This window comes from Schistocerca gregaria, chromosome X, assembly GCF_023897955.1.
Source record: "Schistocerca gregaria isolate iqSchGreg1 chromosome X, iqSchGreg1.2, whole genome shotgun sequence".
Classification (NCBI taxonomy): domain Eukaryota; kingdom Metazoa; phylum Arthropoda; class Insecta; order Orthoptera; family Acrididae; genus Schistocerca; species Schistocerca gregaria.
The window spans coordinates 408,645,082-408,661,599 of record NC_064931.1 but is presented as its reverse complement, the minus strand read 5'-3'; the positions used below and the strand labels follow the sequence as shown (position 1 = coordinate 408,661,599).

Below are 16,518 nucleotides of genomic sequence, written 5' to 3'. Positions count from 1 at the left end.
ATCGCTCCCCACACCATGATGCCGGGTGTTGGCCCTGTGTGCCTCGGTCGTATGCAGTCCTGATTGTGGCGCTCACCTGCACGGCGCCAAACGCGCATACGACCATCATTGGCACCAAGGCAGAAGCGACTCTCATCGCTGAAGACGATATGTCTCCATTCGTCCCTCCATTCACGCCTGTCGCGACACCACTGGAGGCGGGCTGCACGATGTTGGGGCGTGAGCGGAAGACGGCCTAACGGTGTACGGGACCGTAGCCCAGCTTCATGGAGACGGTTGCGAATGGTCCTCGCCAGGAGCAACAGTGTCCCTAATTTGCTGGGAAGTGGCGGTGCGGTCCCCTACGGCACTGCGTAGGATCCTACGCTCTTGGCGTGCATCCGTGCGTCGCTGCGGTCCGGTCCCAGGTCGACGGGCACGTGCACCTTCCGCCGACCACTGGCGACAACATCGATGTACTGTGGAGACCTCACGCCCCACGTGTTGAGCAATTCGGCGGTACGTCCACCCGGCCTCCCGCATGCCCACTAAACGCCCTCGCTCAAAGTCCGTCAACTGCACATACGGTTCACATCCACGCTGTCGCGGCATGCTACCAGTGTTAAAGACTGCGATGGAGCTCCGTATGCCACGGCAAACTGGCTGACACTGACGGCGGCGGTGCACAAATGCTGCGCAGCTAGCGCCATTCGACGGCCAACACCGCGGTTCCTGGTGTGTCCGCTGTGCCGTGCGTGTGATCATTGCTTGTACAGCCCTCTCGCAGTATCCGGAGCAAGTATGGTGGGTCTGACACACCGGTGTCAATGTGTTCTTTTTTCCATTTCCAGGAGTGTATATTCCATACACTGCTTTGAATCCCTTAAATTACTTAAATAAACAATATTCCACACATAGTCTAAATTGTTTAAACACTATTCCAAACGCAGCAATCGATTTCCAGACAAATTCTTTAACTAAATAAATAAAATATATTCCATACACTGCCATAAATAACTAAACAATATTGTATACTCTGTCTAAATTGTTTAAGCTATATTCCATACACTACAAATGAATTCCCTCCAAATGACCGATCAACTGAGACTTTTTCCCGCATATTTCCGGGAGGGAGGGTGGGAGGGTTTATGTTTACCAGAGGGGAGAGGTTAATTAATTGATCAATTTAATTAAGTAGTCAACCAAATTGATAAGAGTGAGAGGTGCTATTGAATAACTCATATCTGAAAGTGTACCTGCAGCAGCAATGGGGGAGGTTTTCTGAGAGGGTGAGGAGTGGGAGGGGGTGGGGGAACAATAGGTTAAGTGCCTGTCAATCAAAAGAAAGGATCCTTTTATCAGAAAAATAGGTTACGGACCTGTCAAACAAATGAGAACAATAGGTTAATGACATGTAAATCAAAGAAGAATAATAGATTTGCCCCTGAGTGCATAGCTGCCCCTGATGTAGGCAATCTGCACTAACAAAACGTGCCCATTGTGGCTTTGCCCTATTGCTATGGTTGTGGAAGTTTTTTACTTCGGAACACGAGCCATTGTGGTTGACAAGGTCCGTTTGAGGAGGTGCCAGAATAAATGTAAAGATTAGGTTCGTGACATTTAAGTCACTCCTTGTACATTTAGGATGCTACAGGATAGAGCTAATGGAGCTCCTGGCGTCGCACTGATTTCTGATTTCATCCATTTAGCCATGATCCTTCCTTGTGTGCCTAGCTGTTTTGACCTTTTGTATGGTCGCAGTTGAGATCTTGCACAAAATGCTACTGTTATTCTGGTGTCTTTGTCAAGCGGCCTCCACCAAAGCCCCTACCTGGGTGAGCGGCGCTATGTACCCATCTGCCCATTGACGAACTTACCGCTCCTATTGTGTATGTCTCGGACACGGCGTCAGGGACGTTGTCCCCCGGCGCTGCCATATCTCCCTGATCGATTCAGTCATCTCGTCAGCTTTATCCTTCCGTTTGCACCATCACTGAACATCATGCCATCGTGCTGGTATATTCTTATTACCTTCACCTACTAACAAGTACAATTTTAATCACTGACACATTTTTATGTCAGTTTATGCAGGGACACAAACATAATATACAATATTGTTCTCTGCATAAAGAATTAGTTAATTGTGAGGTCATTTAAATTGACGTATTTCAGAAATTCTATTTGTCTGCACAAAAAAAGAATTACAAGATTACATAAGAGTAGTTTCTAGTTATTGCTAAGTACATAACACAATTATTGTTTGGGCTGCGCTCCTGTCCTTGAGTATCTGTCATGTTCAGGATTAATATTTTAATTAGTACAAACTATGTTTATTCCACCACCTAGGTCCTTAGCATGGGTTAAATTCCAAAAGTCAATCCTGCTTGTTAACTATTTTAAAAACGCGCTAGCCAGCATGTCTACTCTATTCTTACGCTAGTTACCACTGTTGCCTATACAGGGTGATCATAATTAAACTTTCAAAACGCTGTAGAAATAACACCAATAGTCAGAATGACGTCAAATTGCAACCGAATATTATCGGAGGAGAGGGAAAACGTATTGCAGGAGAAAAAGAGTGAAAATTGATGACTAGATGGCGCTGTATGTGTGAGAATACGTAAATGAAAACAGCTGTCCTCCTTTAGTGTCTGCGACGTTTGCCATTACTGTCTCAATGCAGGATTGCGGCTGTGCATGTAAAGCTGTATTACAAGAATTATGCCTGTAATCATGTCGCTCTGCAGAAGTTCCGGACACTGAAAGATTTGAAAAAAGGCGTTGGTCCGACGACTGTCGTTGATATGGAGAAAATGATTTGGAAATTCGTAAAGACGGGTTATTCTGGGGTGCAGCCTGGTAGAGAGAGGAAACGAATTGCTTCGACGTAAGTGGAGGCAGAGACACAGAAATGCAGAAGGAGACGAGTGGTGGAGTGCAAACGTGTAGTGCATGGAGAATTGTCCGAACATTGGACATACCCGTGAGCAGGGTGCGTAAAATCGTACGAAACATCCTTCTTTGATATCCATTCAAAATTACCCATGTGCACGAGTTGAATCCTGTTGACTTGCGAGCAAGAGAGACCTTTGCTTTAGAATTTCTTGCTTGCATGGAAGTGGACAATGATTGACTGTGGAAGATTTTGTGGACAAATGAAGCCCACTTCCATCTGACAGGATATGTCAAAACACAGAATTGTCGAATATGGACAACGGAAAATACACACGCAAATCAATTGGTACCACTTCATCTCGAAAAGATCATTGTGTAGTGCAGGTTTACGCCATCATTTATCATAGGGCCATATTTTTTCGAAGAGACAGATGCTTCTGCTCCTATTTCCTGTACCGTCACTGGTAAGTGCTATGACTGTCTTTTGCGCAACTAGGTCATTCCAGCTCTCCAACAGCGTGGATGAGTGGGTGGGATCATGTTTATGCAAGATGGCGCAGCTCCGCACATTCAAAATCCAGTTAGGCAGTTGCTGAATCACCATTTCGGAAATTCTAGAATCATCAGCCGCTATTTCCCTACAGCCTGGGGGTCCCGATCACCTGATCTTAATCCATATGACTTCTGGCCGTGGGGCTATCGGAAAATGTTGCGCTCAGTGTTCCGATTGCAAATTTAGCTGTATTGAAGGCACGCAACACATTCTGAACGTGATGCTAGAAACACTTCGATCAGTTGTGGAACATTCTGTTTCTCGATTTCAACTTGTTGCGGAGAACGGTAGACAGTCACACAGAAATTAACAATCCTATTTGTTTTTGATTGATGCTTTTTACGGGGTTTTGGCCTCAGGACAATTAAAAACCGATGCGATTGATGCTTTTTATGCGGTTTTTGGCCTCAGGACAGTCAAAAACCAATGTGAGTGATGGTTTTTATGCTATTTTTGGCCTCAGGATACTTGAAAACAGATTTTCCCCATCCGGTGTGATATGACCTTGCCGTGGTGGATGGGATTACGTAACTAACAGTATCACACCTGTACACCCATGCATACTGAGAAGTACAGTTTGTTTAACGTCAAACGTAAACCTTAGTCATTGTTGTATGATTCATTTGTCATTTGTACTCGACCGCTATTAAATTATAATGCTTACAGCGCCATCTATTGCTACGTTTTGTAGGGGTCAGGGATTTTGGCTGGGTGTTGTGTAATGTCCTTAGGGTGGTTAGGTTTAAGTAGTTCTAAGTTCTAGGGGACTGATGACCATAGCTGTTAAGTCCCATAGTGCTCTGAGCCATTTGAACCATTTGAACTATTTTGTAACTATTTATTTTTCGTCTACCTTACGTTTTCCCCCTTCTCCGATAATAATACATAGCAATTTGACGTCATTCTGACCAGTGGTGTTATTTCCACAACGGTTTGAAAGTTTAACTTTAATTATAATCACCCTGTATATACTGGAAAGCATTGGCTTCCTTTGTATCTCAGCTGGCCGTGGATGCCGTGTGGCTATTCCTGTGAACATAAGAAACAGAGCTGCGGCTGTGTGCAGGCCGGCCGCAGTTGCCGAGCGGTTCTAGGCGCTTCAGTCTGGAACCGCGCGACCACTACGGTCACAGGTTCGAATCCTGCCTGGGGCATGGGTGTGTGTGATGTCCTTAGGTTAGGTAGGTTTATGTAGTTCTAAGTTCTAGGGGACTGATGATCTCAGATGTTAAGTCTCATAGTGCTCAGAGACATTTGAACCATTTTTGACTGTGTGCAGATTTTATAACTGTGCTGAAACTTTTCATTTATTCCTCGCTTCCAGTGGTCATTGCTTTGATGATGTCATTGGTATCTCTTCTGTTTCTTCAAGCTTTTCTTAAGTCTGTTGCTAGTAAATACGTCATAATTGTTGGTACCTACGGAAATATTAATATGATATTATGGTCAATACTCAAGGACACGATTACCACGATCACACGATTGTTACTTCATACATTAAGAGACATTTCCGGAACTTTTTCCGTGACTACAACTGCCTTAAATCTGTGCTACTCATCTTTATTTAATTTTGAGTGATTAAAGTACTGCACTTAACGTCCTTACGTCAAGTTACAACAATATTACGTCCTTGTGGCGCGTTCTTGCGCCATCGCGCAGATTAGGCCACCTTATAAACCTTCCACCTCTGAACGATGATTTACAGCTTGTATTTACACAATTAACGGTGCACTCCTACGTCCTTACGTTGAGCGTTCTACCTTTTGTCATACGTTTTCCTCAAAGGAGACAAACAGCACTGTTGACACTCACAGGTGTCATCGCAAACACTATACTGCTGAAACAAACATCTGATGCAAAACATTTCTTCATCACGGTCCACTGTTCCGAAAACTGACAATTTTAAATGTATTATCATTCCTACTGCTATTGTAAGATTGTGGTATTTCCCTTTATTTTGTGTTAACAATTACTTCATTCATGTTCTCGCTTTACGTTAGCAAGGTACTGTACTCTCTTCAGAGTGAATTGCCACGCCACTGCTTTCCGCATTTTCATTCGATGTCATATAGACTATATTTCATTTGCCAAATAATTCTTAGGAGGTTGAACAGATTAGTCGACACCCATGCTAAATATGAATGCAACAATTTTCAGTTGTGGATAACAACATTCTGCCCAGCTATTGCAAAAATGGTTCAAATGGTTCTGAGCACTATGGGACTTAACATCGGAGGTCATCAGTCCCCTAGACTTAGAACTACTTAAACCTAACTAACCTAAGGATATCACACACGTCCATGCCCGAGGCAGGATTCGAACCTGCGACCGTAGCAGCAGCGCGGTTCCGGACTGAAGCGCCTAGAGCCGCTCGGCCACAACGCCCGGCTGATACGACTGAGTTCAACTTTATTTTCGGGCTGTTTCTCAGTCTTTCCCGACCCATGGCCTAGTCAGTCGTTATTATTTATTTCTTCAAATTGTACACCGTCTGGATTTGTTCAACTTGTGTCTGTCCCTAGTTGTCCATTATCTTGATGATTTTTCTTGCCATTCTTGGTCACGTCGGTGGTGGCCACTCCACTGTGCCCTAATGTTCCAAGATTTCCATTTCGGCTCAAGTGGTTGCATACTGTCTCTCACGTAGTTTCTCCAATTGGAATTATTTCCGACTTTGTTTCCTAGTTTAGAATTTTGTTGTTTTTGTCTACTTATATAATTTTGCCATTTTGGCCTCTGTTATTTTCGTTATGATTCTCGTGTATCGGATTCTTCGTTTCCTTCTGATTTCCTTTCTCTCTTGCCTGCTGTTCATTAAAAGCAAACTCCAATTCCCTTAACATTCCTTTAAATAGTTCTATGTTGTCACTGCACCCATCAACTAGTGTCTGTTGATATTCTGTTGGTAATTTCATGTAATACAGTGGAATAATTTCTGAAAGGTCATATTTTCGAAAAAATTTACCGTATTCCGCAACCCTAAATTTCCGAAATCTCTGCTCATCATCAATTCTTGTTTGATTGTATCTTGGACCTCTCTAGACCAGTACTTGTTGAGAAAGGCCGCGCGTAACTCCTCATATGATGTACATGTTCTGGCTATATTCCTCATCCATTCTGCTATTGTGCCTTCCATATGTGAGCAGACAAAGTCTAACTTGTACATGAGAGGCCAGTGGAGTGGTGAACTGAGATCAAATTGTTCCATAAACGTTTTTGGATGTAAAATGTTTCCATCATGTTTATAGTGTTGGAATTTTCTGATCGAAATAAAAGGCTTGAAATCGATATTTTCCTCTGGGTTCGAGTCCTCCCTCGGTGTGTGTGTGTGTGTGTGTGTGTGTGTGTGTGTGTGTGTGTGTGTGTGTTTGTCCTTAGGATAATTTAGTTTAAGTAGTGTGTAAGCTTAGGGAGTTTTTTTCTCCTCTGGGTGTCGATCTGTTTTCACTATGGACTTCCGTATCTTTCACGCTCCTTCTGACATACGCTGCTCTGCTTGGGGCTTCTCCTCGTCTCTACTACGTAATCTGTACTACTAGCTAGGTGTGCAGTAATGCGTATTAATGGGGTAAAGGTGTTGATGTTGTATGTTTAGTTATTTCTAGAGTAGTTCGCTGTTTGTGACGCTGTCAGGCTGTGTGTGGACGCTTGATTCATGTCACAAGGTGCCTCCGTATGTTCCCTCACGGTGTTCACTGTCTGTAAGGCTTTATTGTCTGACACGTTTCTTTCAATCTGTACCAGATTTTGCCGCAACGACTTTGGACTTGCTGATGTAGTGGCTGTAGTCGGCAAGTCACCTCCCCTCTCGGTTTCCGTAATCGCGGTACTATTCGTCTGGGACTTTATTTCATCAGCTAGTTGTTTCACTTGGTTTTCCGTCCTTTATTAAAATTGTTCTAATTCTGCAGAAAGTATGTTGTTAGGCGGAGTCTGCTTCTTACGCAACTGCGTCTCTTCAACTCATTTTTCTCTTGTCTGTCTCCTTAGTAGCACAAGCAACGCGTTTTGCGTTTCTCGCTATCAATTTCACAGCGTTCGCCGTTCTTTTTGCCTCTGATATCTCACGTTCTAGTTTGGATCTCAGCACAATCATCTCATCTTTGACTTCCCTAGTTTCAGTTTGAATTGTATTAATCTCCATCTTCAGTTCAGTGCTGACGGTATTTATCCGTATTTTCACATCCTTTCGGATTTCCTCGTTGCTGTCATCTTTAGCAGTACGCAAGTCCGTTCTTTGCTCATCTATAGCAGTACGCATTCCCGTTTTCAGATCGTCTATAGCAGTACTCACTTCCGTGTTCTGGTCTTTAAGAAAAGCCAGGAGGCGGAACAATCCTGTCGTGTCTAAGGCTTGCATGTTCGTTCTGAACTAGCACGCAAATTTATGTCCCGTTCTCTGTCAATGTCATTGTGCCTCTGATAACTGCGACTACGCACAACCAATTGGGTAACTACGTATGGAAACAGACTGTTGTCGACTGTAGTAATATGTGAGGCTTTTGCCGGCCGCGGTGGTCTCGCGGTTCTAGGCGCGCAGTCCGGAACCGTGCGACTGCTACGGTCGCAGGTTCGAATCCTGCCTCGGGCATGGATGTGTGTGATGTCCTTAGGTTAGTTAGGTTTAAGTAGTTCTAAGTTCTAGGGGACTAATGACCACAGCAGTTGAGTCCCATAGTGCTCAGAGCCATTTGCACCATTTTTTGAGGCTTTTACGTCCGCGTGGACTACCTACATTTTAATTTCTAATTTTTACAATTGCTTCAACATGATTCTGTGCTTCGTCCTCGTTATCAGGTTCTCCACCCATGGCCTGACTGTCATTCTCCAGAAGTTCCCTGTGGCCGGCGTTTATCTCATAACTTCTCTGCGCTCCTGGAATTCGCAATTGTGTGTCGTCCCACAGGCTTTTCTTTTGCCACGTGCATCTGCCATTTGGTACGAAATATCAGAAGAAATTACTGCCCCAATAAGCAATGTGAAAGGATAGTACTTGTGATCTCAGCAATTGATCATTATGTCCTTACACTGACAGAGCGTATGCTATATCATCGTAATCGTAGAAATGCGGCAATACAGAGCACTGCTTCTCAAAGTGATAGGCACCACCAACACTGCTGGAGCCTGACTTGAAAACATTGGACGGCTGACTGAGTTCCGTATACTGCTAAACGAATACTGCTTTGCAACTTCACTTTACAACAGATGAAGTGCTCTGTGTCACTGTTCGCTGAACCAGACACGAACTCCCAGCCGTGGGGAAACGTTCAGACAACGTCTAAGTATAGCACCAAGTTTTGTGTCCTAACAGCTATCTACTACATAAGAGCGCAAGACAGCAAGTCCGTACGTCTGCACAGAGCACGTTCGATTTGAACAAGCTCTAAGACAGAAGACGACAGAATGCTCACGTTTCTTTACAGCGTCTCCTACAACAAGTGTCGGTCCTTATGCCTTGGAAGTCGCTTTCTTCTGTGCGCCGACCACTCTCCGACTTGGATTTTGGTTTTGACAGTCAAGCTGCTTCATAGACTAAATGTGAACCTACCAATCAAGTCGGTTACACTTTTCGCTGGAACTTTGCCGTGCCTAAGTGATCAACAAGTTAACGGCTAGCGGCGCCGTGGTGGCGGGTCAGGAGCCATGCGAAATCCGCTGTATTGTCTACGGCCACGGCGGCCAGGCGCCGGAAGCCACCGCGTCTCAGGATTCGCTACTCTCAAGCTGCTGCCCCTATTCACCGCCGAACCCTACAAAGATGGTCGCCGCGGACCGCTAGTCCTTCCCACAGTTACGCATTTCAAGAGCTTTTCAAGAGCTTCCTGGAAGGAAAACGTCTTGGTATAACCCTACGCTCCCATTCTTTCTCCACTGAGCTAGTACAGCATTACTTCTAACCGATTACCCAACATGCACAAACAATATGAAGTGAAGTAAATGTACTTAACGATTTTGGTCACACAGATAGTCCAATCTACATCTACATCCATACTCCGCAAGCCACCTGACGGTGTGTGGCGGAGGGCACCTTGAGTACCTCTATTCGTTCTCCCTTCTATTCCAGTCTCGTATTGTTCGCGGAAAGAAAGATTATCGGTATGCCTCTGTGTCCTCGTGCTCTCTTCGCTAGATATACTTAGGAGGGAGCAATATACTGCTTGACTCCTCGGTGAAGGTATGTTCTCGAAACTTCAACAAAAGCCCGTACCGAGCTATTGAGCGTCTCTCTTGTAGAGTCTTCCACTGGAGTTTATCTATCATCTCCCTAACGCTTTCGCGACTACTTAATGATCCCGTAACGAAGCGCGCTGCTCTCCGCCGGATCTTCTCTATCTCTTCTATCAACCCTATCTGGTACGGGTCCCACACCAGTGAGCAGTATTCAAGCAGTGGGCGAACAAGTGCACTGTAACCTACTTCCTTTGTGTTCGGACCGCACTTCCTCAGGATTATTCCAATGAATCTAAGTCTGGCATCTGCTTTACCGACGATTAATTTTATATGGTATTTCCATTTTAAATCACTCCTAATGCCTACTCCCAGATAATTTGTGGAATTAACTGCTTCCAGTTGCTCACCTGCTATATTGTAGATAAATGATAAAAGATGTTTCTTTCTATGTATTCGCAGCACATTACACTTGTCTGCATTGAGATTCAATTGCCATTCCCTGTCCCATGCGTCAATTCGTTGCAGATCCTCCTGCATTTCAGTACAATTTTCCATTGTTCCATTAGAACTTATTTGAGACTTCCCTGTAGTCGCTTAATCAAATAGTACTTGAGGGAAAGGCTTCTTGTAAGGCGCAAAATACTGCCACCTTACAAAGCTTGAGAAATTGCTTTTAAATTCACTTTTAGAAGCGCCTCAAGCCAAAATTTTTCCATTTTAATCCATCCTTTACAGGTGGTTAAGAATAATTGTTATCCTGATATTGGAAAGGATTTTTATGCAATTTTTTTTAAAGGGTGTCCGTCTGAATTGTGCCCTTGTTACTGTTGCTCTTGCGCTCTTCTTACTGGTTGTGTTAAAATTAAGTACAATGCTCGATCAGCTGCTAACAGCTAACTTGTTGCGTAGTAGAACAGTCTGTATTCATTCCTGTTTAGTCTGTTCAGATCGACTCAAACTATTTGTGTAACTTTGTTGAAGTCACTCGATGCGCAGCCCGGCGCCTAGACCGATTAAGGGGGCCGGTACATGACCAACATGTCAAATATTGTTTTTAATATGGTGAGAAAGTTGCCTTCCATCTAAATTTTGGGTAAAGTTATGGATGTATGTGCATGTGCTTTTCAGTATCTGAACTTTCCCTTGTTTTATTGCATTGAAAATTTTTATTTAAGCTCTTCGTTAATCAAGCCTCGGTTGAAACTTGGATTTGAAGAACAATTATTGTTTAGACAGACTTCATTAAAGCAGAATTTACTGGAAATGGTTCAGCAATTTAAATAGTAAATAGGTTCAGATGGTTCAAATGGTTCTAAGCACTATGGGACTAAACATCTGAGGTCATCAGTCCCCTAGACTTACAACTAAAACCTAACTAACCTAAGGACATCACACACATACATTCCCGAGGCAGGATTCGAACCTGCGACCATAGCGGTCGCGCGGTTCCAGACTGGCCGGCGCACTTCCATATAAGTGAGTCAAATTGGTCCATGGTATTGAACGGCAGTGTCATACACTGGAATCTGCTGAGACTTCACGGCTCCGTTAGAGAGTAATTGTGACCCACCTAACAAATTGTGCCCGCGATAGTGAATTACAAGAGCTGCACATCACTGCTTTGCAGAGCCTGGAACCACGACCGTCAACTGAGACAGGGCCACACATCGAGAAAAGGGATACTGTATTTCTGCTCCCGTTGTTGTGGCAAACAGGAACACAATCTCGCCACTTGTTCTCAGCTGCACCAACGTAGTATAACTTCTGTGTACAATAAATTCATCGAAGTCTATTCAGTGTTACATAATTTCAGATAACGTTATCCATACTTGAGCCAGTGTAAACAGTTCAATCAGACAAACCTTAGTCTTTGCCAACCAGCTGCCATCCAGGGGGATGTAAACTCTTTCTTTTAGATTTGCGTTGCCATCAGATCATGTTTTATTTTTGGCATCTCGCTTAATATGCGTCTTTTCCTTCTATTTTAGAATCAAGAAACTTGTTCCGTAACTTTTGTAAAAGATCATTCCGTGTAGATATATTTATCACTCATCACAATTAACTAAAATAATGACAGGGCCACCATTTCGTTAATATTATTTCATCAATAGAGTTCATATAGATTCAGAGGGGTTTCATAGCATTTACATCAGACGAATTTGGTCGCTGAGACATCAACTTCAGTTCACGATAATGCTCTTCAAACCACAGTAGCATGGTTCTGGCTTTGAGACACGGACAACAATACTGCTGAAAGATGAAATCGCCGTCAGGGAAGACAACAAGCATGACGGGATGCAGGTGGTTCGCAGCTATCAGCGTGTTTTTTATTACTATCACAGGTCCCATGCAGGCACAGGTGAATGTCTCCCATAGCATAATGCTGTTCCCACAAGCCTGCGTCCGTGGCGCACTGCACGCTTCAGGCCGCCGTTAACCTCAATGACGGAGTTTATGGAAATGAATGTTACCGTAGTGTAGCAAAAATTTGATTCACCCGAAGAGCCAACACCTTTCCAAGGATCCACCTTCGAATCCTGATGGTCCCGTGTCCACTACAATTGTAATTGACGATGTCGTTGGGTAAACATGTGAACACGTGGGAGTGGTCTGCTGCTAAGCTTCATGGTCAACAATATAACACGAACGGTGTGCTCTGAAACACTTTTTGATTCACCAGCATTGTCCTCTTTCGGCAGAGATACCACAGATCACCATCTATCCTACTTTACACAGCAGACAAGCCGCTGAACCCCACGTTGTGTGAAGAGTCGTAGGCGTCCAACCATTTAGTGCCTAATCATGGTTTCATTATCCTTCTACCTCTTTCCGTAGATGCTCACGACACAAGCATGTGAACATTCGACCACCTTTGCCGTTTATGAGATAATCGTACACAGACACTGCGTAATAATAATCTGTCCTTTTTCAAAGTCGCTTATTTCAACGGATTACCTCATATTCAGCGTATTTCTTCGCTAGGGTGATCCCACGTCTGTGTCTGCTCCGCTTAAATACTTCTGATACCACCTCACGGGCCCGCAACGCCAAAATAAACGAGCTAAATCATAGGATTTTGCTATAAGAAAACACCTATCAGGTATCAGCAAGCATTGGCTGGCAGGTGCGAGGGAGACATAGAAGCACTGAAATCACTTATTACGGGAGTTAGAAATTTCCTTTCAACGAGAATCAGGCAAAGAAAAGAAGGGGGGATGCAGAAAACAATACGAACAATTGTAATATTTTTGTGGACCAAAGCCGTGAGGAATAAGGTAGGAAGGAAATGCCCGCTGACGATATACAATCAGCAGAAGAGGAACATGTCACTGAAGATAAATGTTTACAAAGGAAACATACAGAGGTACATAGAAATTGTCTCTATATTTTTAATTTATGTTTACAATTATTCAATATAACGTTTGTGCCACGCCACATTTGAATAATTCAGAGAATAGGTTTTTTTTGTGAGTTTCGTTAAGGCAAAATCGACACCCACCCCAAGAGAAGGACCACTTTAGGAGTAATAAGGGGAAAGTACCATACAAAAAGTCAGTCGACAGGTAGATGGAGTAGATATGTGGATGTATATAGAGAAGCATGACTCGAAGGAAGTCATTTGATCCAGCTTCTTGTCTAAAAGCTAGAGAAATTGTGTTAGGTTAAAATTACATAAGGGCATGAAAACATGTACAATTATACCAGCAAGACGGTGATGAAGGGTTAAGGCATTTCAAATGATTAAAAACGCTAGCGTAGTACACTCGAGTGTATACATAAGTTATCATAAAGGTCTAACGCTCACCTTGTAATCTATTCCTATTGTTACAAGCAGTAAATAAATATAGGATCTCTTGCACCTCTTGGAATGACTTTAGGCCACTGAACCAAAACATTTAGCTTTTATAAACGAAAAACAAAATATTGAAGGGCATTGAGCTGTTGTATATATACGGTAATTTCATAGATAATTTGCTGAGGAATACTTTCGGTTAGCCGCGCGGGATTAGCCGAGCGGTCTAGGCGTTGCAGTCATGGACTGTGAGGCTGATCCCGGCTGAGGGTCGAGTCCTCCCTCGGGCATGGGTGTTTGTGTTTGTCCTTAGGATACTTTAGGTTAAATAGTGTGTAAGCTTAGGGACTGATGACCTTAGCAGTTAAGCCCCATAATATTTCACACACATTTGAACATTTTTTGCATAGTTTTGTTTAAAATTTAACCAAATTAATCTCTGATTTACTATGTACGCACAGTGTTTGCAAGAATCTAATGTTTAGTTGAGATGCTCGTTAGACAGGACGGAAACCATAGTAAGATGGTCAGCGTCTACGAAAGCGAAGGTAGGGGCAGGCTGACAGAGTTTCTGTGGGATGAGACCACAGACATGGAAAGCGAGCACTGCAAGGCAACGAGAGCAACAACTGTCTAGCGTGGAGGGCCACGTCGTACCTACAAACCAAGTTCCTCACGGCCAGACAACAGCAGGGGCTGCGACTCACCCACCAAGATAGGTGATGATGCCGGGAGAAGAGGCACGATATTAGCCGCCGGCACAGTTTGGCCGTTAACAAAAGCGAATCTACAAACGGCAGCGGAAGCCAAGCAACGACACGAGCTGGCATCACATAAAATGGAAGTAACCCAATCCATAATCCATAATCAGTGTTAACCCTGAAACTTCCTGGCAGATTAAAACTGTGCGCCCGACCGAGACTCGAACTCGGAGGTCCCGAGTTCGAGTCTCGGTCGGGCGCACAGTTTTAATCTGCCAGGAAGTTTCATATCAGCGCACACTCCGCTGCAGAGTGAAAATCTCATTCTGGAAACATCCCCCAGGCTGTGGCTAAGCCATGTCTCCACAGTATCCTTTCTTTCAGGAGTGCTAGTTCTGCATGTTTCGCAGAAGAGCTTCTGTAAAGTTTGGAAGGTAGGAGACGGATACTGGCAGAAGTAAAGCTGTGAGTACCGGGCGTGAGTCGTGCTTCGGTAGCTCAGTTGGTAGAGCACTTGCCCGCGAAAGGCAAAGGTCCCGAGTTCGAGTCTCGGTCGGGCGCACAGTTTTAATCTGCCAGGAAGTTTCATATCAGGGCACACTCCGCTGCAGAGTGAAAATCTCATTCTGGAAACATCCCCCAGGCTGTGGCTAAGCCATGTCTCCACAGTATCCTTTGCTTCAGGAGTGCTAGTTCTGCATGTTTCGCAGAAGAGCTTCTGTAAAGTTTGGAAGGTAGGAGACGGATACTGGCAGAAGTAAAGCTGTGAGTACCGGCCGTGAGTCGTGCTTCGGTAGCTCAGTTGGTAGAGCACTTGCCCGCGAAAGGCAAAGGTCCCGAGTTCGAGTCTCGGTCGGGCGCACAGTTTTAATCTGCCAGGAAGTTTCATATCAGGGCACACTCCGCTGCAGAGTGAAAATCTCATTCTGGAAACATCCCCCAGGCTGTGGCTAAGCCATGTCTCCACAGTATCCTTTCCTCCAGGAGTGCTAGTTCTGCATGTTTCGCAGAAGAGCTTCTGTAAAGTTTGGAAGGTAGGAGACGGATACTGGCAGAAGTAAAGCTGTGAGTACCGGCCGTGAGTCGTGCTTCGGTAGCTCAGTTGGTAGAGCACTTGCCCGCGAAAGGCAAAGGTCCCGCGTTCGAGTCTCGGTCGGGCGCACAGTTTTAATCTGCCAGGAAGTTTCATATCAGCGCACACTCCGCTGCAGAGTGAAAATCTCATTCCAGTGTTAACCCTATCCTTTGTGCTATATCGTGAACTACCGGGTCAAATGGCAAATCCTTTTAACCCATTCCGGTACCACATGCCATAGGTGTTTTCCTGCCTTACGAATACATCTTATAAGTGCGCTCTTCACTAGTACATGCAGGCTCCAACACCCTGTAGAGCATCTTGGTGAATGGGCGAAAAGGAACGTCAGCCTATAAAAGAATCCCAGAGTGGGGTCCTGCAGTACAGTCGACGAAGAAAACGTATGTGTATACTAATACAACGCCATACTGAGAACCTCACTCCTCAGATATGAGCCTTGAGCATGTCCACACATGATATGTGACGGAGAATGACAGATTTTTTCTTACTAAGAAGCATGGATAATACACGCCTTTTCGCCGAACAACTTGACCTACGCCCCCCACAGACGAGCTGGAATGAATAATTGTCCCCATAATAAATGCGAGAACCCAGTATCTCCAAAACTATGGAAAACAGTGTTATCCTATGTATCATGTGCCATCTCTAATTCGAAACAGGAAAAAGAATTTTGTGAATTACATTTATATATATACACTCCTGGAAATGGAAAAAAGAACACATTGACACCGGTGTGTCAGACCCACCATACTTGCTCCGGACACTGCGAGAGGGCTGTACAAGCAATGATCACACGCACGACACAGCGGACACACCAGGAACCGCGGTGTTGGCCGTCGAATGGCGCTAGCTGCGCAGCATTTGTGCACCGCCGCCGTCAGTGTCAGCAAGTTTGCCGTGGCATACGGAGCTCCATCGCAGTCTTTAACACTGGTAGCATGCCGCAACAGCGTGGACGTGAACCGTATGTGCAGTTGACGGACTTTGAGCGAGGGCGTATAGTGGGCATGCGGGAGGCCGGGTGGACGTACCGCCGAATTGCTCAACACGTGGGGCGTGAGGTCTCCACAGTACATCGATGTTGTCGCCAGTGGTCGGCGGAAGGTGCACGTGCCCGTCGACCTGGGACCGGACCGCAGCGACGCACGGATGCACGCCAAGACCGTAGGATCCTACGCAGTGCCGTAGGGGACCGCACCGCCACTTCCCAGCAAATTAGGGACACTGTTGCTCCTGGGGTATCGGCGAGGACCATTCGCAACCGTCTCCATGAAGCTGGGCTACGGTCCCGCACACTGTTAGGCCGTCTTCCGCTCACGCCCCAACATCG

The 16,518-nt window shown here is 44.8% G+C and overlaps 2 non-coding genes across 2 annotated transcripts; both read left to right on the top strand.

Annotated features, from left to right (window-relative positions):
- The first annotated feature begins 14,579 nt into the window (after positions 1-14,579).
- Positions 14,580-14,654, top strand: Trnas-cga (transfer RNA serine (anticodon CGA)). Its single transcript has one exon. It is a non-coding gene; the product is annotated as a tRNA-Ser (tRNA).
- Positions 14,655-14,879: 225 nt separating this feature from the next.
- Positions 14,880-14,954, top strand: Trnas-cga (transfer RNA serine (anticodon CGA)). Its single transcript has one exon. It is a non-coding gene; the product is annotated as a tRNA-Ser (tRNA).
- The last annotated feature ends 1,564 nt before the right edge of the window (positions 14,955-16,518 follow it).